The sequence below is a fragment of the Myripristis murdjan genome, chromosome 17, assembly GCF_902150065.1.
Source record: "Myripristis murdjan chromosome 17, fMyrMur1.1, whole genome shotgun sequence".
Lineage (NCBI taxonomy): Eukaryota > Metazoa > Chordata > Actinopteri > Holocentriformes > Holocentridae > Myripristis > Myripristis murdjan.
This window is the reverse complement of record NC_043996.1, coordinates 10,933,750-10,940,465: the sequence shown is the minus strand read 5'-3', so window position 1 is coordinate 10,940,465 and position 6,716 is coordinate 10,933,750.

Sequence of the window (6,716 nt, the reverse complement as noted above, 5' to 3'; positions counted from 1 at the left end):
GATGGTTCCAGCCTGCAGTTATATGACATTTTCCAAGACCACACCACCATATAGTCTCTGTGCAGCAGGAAAAAAAAAAAAAAAAACCTGATCAGATGAAGTTCAACACCCCTTTTATTGAAGGCTCATTCCTCATTGACTTTTGCTAGTCTCACCTCACAATTGCAGCATTCGTAACTACCAGCCCAACGGTCTAAGTCAGCCTTGCGCTCGGCAGCATTTGGCTTAGAGTCTTTTGATGCTGCATTCTACTCTGACGGCTACAGTGGTTACCTTGGTAACAGCACATGGTTGAGAGTTCGGAGAAGGTGTGAAGAGAGCTTGTTGATGCAACAGTTGTTAATGAGAAAATAAGTATGGGCGAATGTGTTTCCTTGTTAACTCTCTGGATCTTTGACATTGCATCATGACATACAGTATGTCACATCTCACATAATTATCTACTGATGAAATCCAGCCATTTCACGAATTTCTAATATAAAACTATGTGGATGTCTTTGTAGCAGTTTAGTGCTATTCTTTTTAACCAAGAGTTGCCAAGGAAATAGCCCGCAATTTCCAGTGAGCTTCTGATTTGATTATATTTAAACATTCATGCATCTGAAAAAAAAAAAAATGTATCCAATTTGAATTTCAAAAGAAGGCACAATGTTGCTGTGAACCAAGGCTTGAAAAACCAGGGCCATTTAACACTCCTTTAATTTAATAGGGGACACAATGCACATCAAACCCATGTGGATTTCACTCTCAGCACCTTAAGGAAGCTCACTACTCTGAAACGCATCTAAGTGATTTAATCAAGGATCAATCACACACAGTCAAGTCAATTGCTGGTGGCAGTAACAAGCATCAAATCACATTACATATTGAAGTGCCATTAAATTTGACTTGTAAGTTGTCATCTTTACAAACAGGTTGGATAAAAGGACAGACACTTGGTAGCTGCCGAACAAATGACACTTTTCTCTAGTAATTATTGTCCATTAAACTTCAAACATCATGTAGGCTCTGTCATGTATGAGAAACTAGCCCTCCAGTGGCTCAGTCTGCTACACGCTCACCAGGACATGGATGTTAGATTCCTGTACTGTTCAAGTCTCTCTCTCTCTCTCTCTCTCTCTCTCTCTCTCTCTCTCTCTCTCTCTCTCTCTCTCTCTCCTCTCTGCTTTCAGTCAACCATCTTTTTCTCTGCACACCCTTTGGTTTCCTCTGCTCTGTGCTTCTTGCTAGAGCTCAGGTGGGTTCACTGCCCATTTAAAGACATAAAAAGCAAACAGCCACTCCAAAGTGCAGGAAGTTCAAAAGTATCCTTCCATGCTGCCACCACCATTTTCATGTGGGAGCCCACTACTACAAGCCTTTGAGAGAGTGATCCTGACAGAACATCTTCATAATCTGAATCATTTCTATTATCCAATGAAAATAAAAGACACCTTTGACATGAGAGATAATTTGACATATTTCAGTTCTAGGCTGTAATGCCTTTTTGAACTCCAGAGACGCTTAATTACCATATGCCTGCTGGCTTTTTCACAGTAGGGATCCAAATGGAAGGAGTGATACAAGCACAGGCCACATTTATGCACCTGTGTACAAGAAAAGAAGCAATGATAATTTTTTAATGATCTCAGTGATAATGAATTGTTTATTTGTAATTCACCCAAATTGCTTAAATTATAGTCTGAAGGAATAATGCCAACCCATACTTTATTCACAAAGAAATACCAGCAAACATGATGTCTTTCATATGCGAGCCAAATAAGTCTTTCTTGTCGAATATGAAACTATCACCCTGAAGGTATTTGTCAGGCGAACACCTAGAGGTAATGTGTCACACTTAAATAAGAAGCTAGGGCTGTTCTAATGGGTGATTAGATTCCCAGCTGCATCTCCGCTCATTTTTAAAGTGTTGCACAGCAGCTAATCAACTTGCAGAGGAATCTTAGGCCTTCGCCATCTCTCGAGGCTGAATGTTGAAGATCTTGGTAACAGTGAGTGACAAGGCATCTATCATGTCTGCAGCCAAGGTCTTCTCATTTCTAAAGCCTGATTGATTTCTTTTATGCTATTTTTTTCCCTCTCCTCTCAAAGATAAATAGATAAATGTCAGCTGAGCACCGCAATCTCCCACCCAAGTGTTTGATCATCGGCTAACTGAGCAATTCAATAAAAGATTTTTACCCCTGCTGGAGTCTTGCCAGACTTTTTGTATTAAAATGCTATCCCTCTGAGCCAGGGCTATTGCCGTCATTCTTGTTCCAATACCTTGCTTCCCTTTCATATCACCACAGCTCATACAGCTCAACCAAACCTGATGAAAAGAGACCAAAGCACTGTTGGTTACACTGAGCAACCCAGGAGAGAACCCAAAACACTGATGACTAAATCAGCTGAACATTCATTTCAGTTGAACATTTACCAGCACAATTGAATGGCTCTTCACATGTCAAAAGGAAAACAAACAGAGACAGAATCAGTTTAATGGTTTAATAAAGCTTCTAAAAGTACAGCTCGGATCTTCTTTCACACTCTGGGGAAATATTCTCTCATTACACAGGGTGTGGGGGAGGAGGAGAGAAACAGTAATAAGGCGGATTTCATCCAAGGCTCTGGAGAAAATGAAACCTTCCCGGTGACAGTAGGCCAGGTAATGGGTTTCATCTGGTTGCACCCATGGAGGAAAATTAAAAGAACATTATTGGAATGTGGGAGAAAAACTCTTTGTTTTTACTTACTCAGGGACTGATTGCTTCCATCACAGGAGATGAGTGAAATGATAATTTTCCGTGTCTTGATCTTGTTTTGTAATATACTTTAACAGCCACCTGTTGGGCTCTCAACAAACCTAACAGCTTCCTCGGCACAGTGAAAGTGCGGATGGTGTTATCATCATCATCTATTATAATACTTATTGATGTGGCCTAGTGTGAGCGTCAGAGGACACACTATACACATCATCAAGGAGTACCTGATGATGAGTATAATGCTTGATATCAGTAACAGTACTTGCTAATTATTAGCTAGAATCCCACATGTTGTTCCGGACTATTCGGGATTACAAGGATTGTGAGTTAGGACCTGTAACAATTGAATAGCACATGCTGGAAAAGCAATGTACATTGTATAATGAAGTAGCATTTAGGTGGGTAATTACTACTAAAAATAAGTTTGTTGATTAAGATATTCTAGATACATAATTGTTATCAGATTATTAATTGTTACAGTGAAGCATAAAATTGTGAGAGTGCCTTAATGAACATTACTGCTGAATAGTGCTGTGTCGTCAGCAAACAACTGAATTCTTTTAAACAGCTCTTTGGTGAGAATGACTGGAACTGAATTGTACTGCCTGAGACATGCTCTTTTTTTTCATATGCCACTGGTGACCTCATTATTTTCTGACCCTAGTCACGGGAGGAGCTTACCTGGAACTGTATCGGGATTCAGTTAATAATAATTTTATTATTCATGGCAATATGTATTATGCTGTCTATGCTCTTATGCTCTGTGCCTATAAGACTTATGTTGAAGGCAGCATCCATTTAGCACAAATTAAATGTAGTAATTTTGCCCTTTTTGGAATCTGCTTTAGTGCTGATATACAGTATAACCGCACTCTGTTGTTTTAATATTATGTATTGCTCCACTTTACTAGTGTTCAGTAGTAACCATTAATTGCATTAACACCTGGGATCTACATTGTAACATTAACAAACAAACAGCGCAAAGATGGACATTTCTAAGTTAAATCGTGAGTGGAGGAAGATGATATGTGGGAGGACAGAAGACTAGATACCGGTGGCAGCTTTCTCAGTTTTTTTGTCCCTAATATTGACTGGCAGCACTACCTCCTAGGCTGTGGTTTTGGTTTTGGTTTTGGTTAAGATGAGGACCAGGAGGCACTGCTGTACAGGCAGTTCTCAGGGCAAGAAAGTAGCATGACTGGATATTATGGTGGAAACCTCAGACAAGGTAGCAGGCAAGGTAGCTTGTGGTCGGGAAACTGTGTATTTTCAATTCAGTTGCTTAATTTCTGATGGAACTACTTGAGTTGGCAGAGCCGAAAAATTTATTAAACGAGTAAATCATAATCTGTTGGGTTTTATTACCGTTGTTTGATAAATGATGTTGTTTGTAGAACTGTTGTATGAAAGCAATATCACACTGAAAGTCGTGATATTCAGGATAGCAGCATGGCTGTGATTTGGTTGAAGGCACAAAGATGCAGGCTGTGAACTGATAATATTCAGTGAAACAGTGCTTCCTGATGCTGCTTAACTAACCTTTGACTGCAGTTCTTTCACCTGGCAGAGTGGTATGAAGATAATAACAGAATCTTCATTTTGAGGTGAATTGTTCTCCTGACGTGGAAGAGTCTAGAAGTGTCCCACATCTAGGATTGCATGTCTTACAGGTCACAGTTTGACATGGAGTTTTCTTGAAGAGATGAATTATCCGGTTTAGATGGAGTATTACTATGCAGTGCTGACCGGAGTGGGAAAGTCAATACACCGCTGGGGAACCAGAAGGGAAAAGAGCCAAGATCAGGTAAAATGATGACAAGGGAAAGAAGAGTTAAGTAGTGGCATTGTCACTAAAGCCAAAATTCTATTTCTAAAAATAAACTGCAGTAAGCACTTTTCAAGAGAGAAACAACAACACTGTAGCAACTGAAAATGTATCAGATGCACTTTGATGACACCGGGAGCTACAAAGTAAGTTATTTTCAGTTCAAAGAAACTAACAAGTCAATAGATTTAACTTCAGCTTGACACAGGCACAAAGTGAAAACTTGCAAGGTGAGGAAAGAGTTTCAATATTATGATTCTGTAAGTGTTGCAGGCCTATAACTGGCTGCAGCTGATTGTCATTTAACAAGAGTAATACCTGTTGTTCACGGCTGCACAAGGTTTATAGAGTTGATATGGAGTTGACGCTGCAGTGGGGGCTCTTAGGAAGCAATTACAGGGAAGACAATTGATTTCCATTTGAATCACACTCGGAGAAGAAAAACAATTTCATAAATGTTCTCAGTAAAATGGGATATCAAATGAATATTTTTCTCACCTTTCAAGCTATCCTTTTCACAGTCTCTGCCCATCAGCATCATTTCATTGCAACATAGCTTGCACAGACTCACACCAATCCATGGTAATACAGCACCCACTGGCCAGCCAATGTGTCTGGCTGAGGGCTTTTTTTTATCCCCATATTTTGCATATCAATATGGGCATCCTCAAATTGAAATCTCTTTCTATTTTAGGGGATCACTTTTTGATGGCTTCTCATTACAGGAATGTTGACTATGGGTCAAATGAAAATGTCATCACAATCTCAGGAGAGGCCGCTGAGGAAGAGTCCGCTCAGACACAGAGAAATGTCCACTTATAGTTTAACCTCATTCACCCGGGAGATGACAAATCGGAGCCCAGTGGAGAAGGGCACATGGCGGCAGGGGGGTGAATGAGTGTTTGAAAAGGTGCCAGTCAGCCCCAGTCCAGTACTATCAGGCCCGTTTGTGACAACCTTACATGCTTCCCGTGGTGTTAGTCACACACCATTATCACTTTAAACCCGACAGTTAAGCCCAAGCTTACTATACTTGCTGGCATTCAATTTTCTTCCCTTGGAAAATGGAAAACTGAAAATGACATCCTGCTAAGAAAGCACATTTCCAGTAATCTCATCTGTAATACAGTAAACCTATGCAACAAAATACGGCATTTGCACTTGAGAGTGTGCGCCTGCCATTGCTGGTCTATGAGGGTTGGGCTTGGGAGCATTTTGTGCACAATTTACCTCTCATCTGCTTCGCTCTCTGCTCTATAGCTTTGGAAATGATGTGCTCATAAACTAAAAAGCCACGGCTCTCAGTGGCTTAACATTGAACGGTTGAAACGGGCTGTACTCATTGAATTGGAATTCAAAAAGCGGGCTCATTCTTACAGGCCTCCCAACACAAAAACAGCTTTTCATGTCTGTTGAGCTTCACATTAGTTGCTTCAGCGTCAAGGTTGAGAATCAAAACATTTCAATGGTTTCACCTGTGTCTCCGTGGTAACGCTTTTTTTCTTACATCAATGCACATAATAAATGACTCCGTCTGAACATCAACTCCATAATTGCTTTTGTTGCTGAAGCAAGAAGATCCCGTCACCAACCCTGCACAATGTCACGTCTGTTGTCTCCCTCATACAATAGAGACATTCCAGGGCCAAACGCCTCCTTCACCCCCCTACACACACACAGTATTTGACACAAATATTAAATATGTATGCACGTCACTTCAAGGTGAATCACAGCTTCTCCAGATTTTTTTGGGGAACCAGTCATAATAAATTGGAGGTCACAGGCAGTGATAGTGTATGGAAGACCTAACTGTGCTAGTTGAGGAAAATGAGCCCGTAGTCTGCAGCTGTAGCAGTTCAAGCTGAGAAGAGAAAGTCAAGCGGTAACAAGCAACCTGTGGGGCTCTGCTGCAACAGGCTGCTGTGGGAGCATCAATTCAATAATGAGGCAGACCATCAGAAACATCTGCACTCATGTAGACAAATAACATTTCTAAACAACTATGCAGGGTTTTTATGGATGCTGATGGTATTTTGCGTATGTGAGCATGTATTTGTGTAGCTTAATGATGTCCAGTGTAATGGGAGAGAGAGATGTGTGTGTGTGTGTCTGTGTGTGTGTGTGTGCGGTGGAGGGTTTCAAAAGAG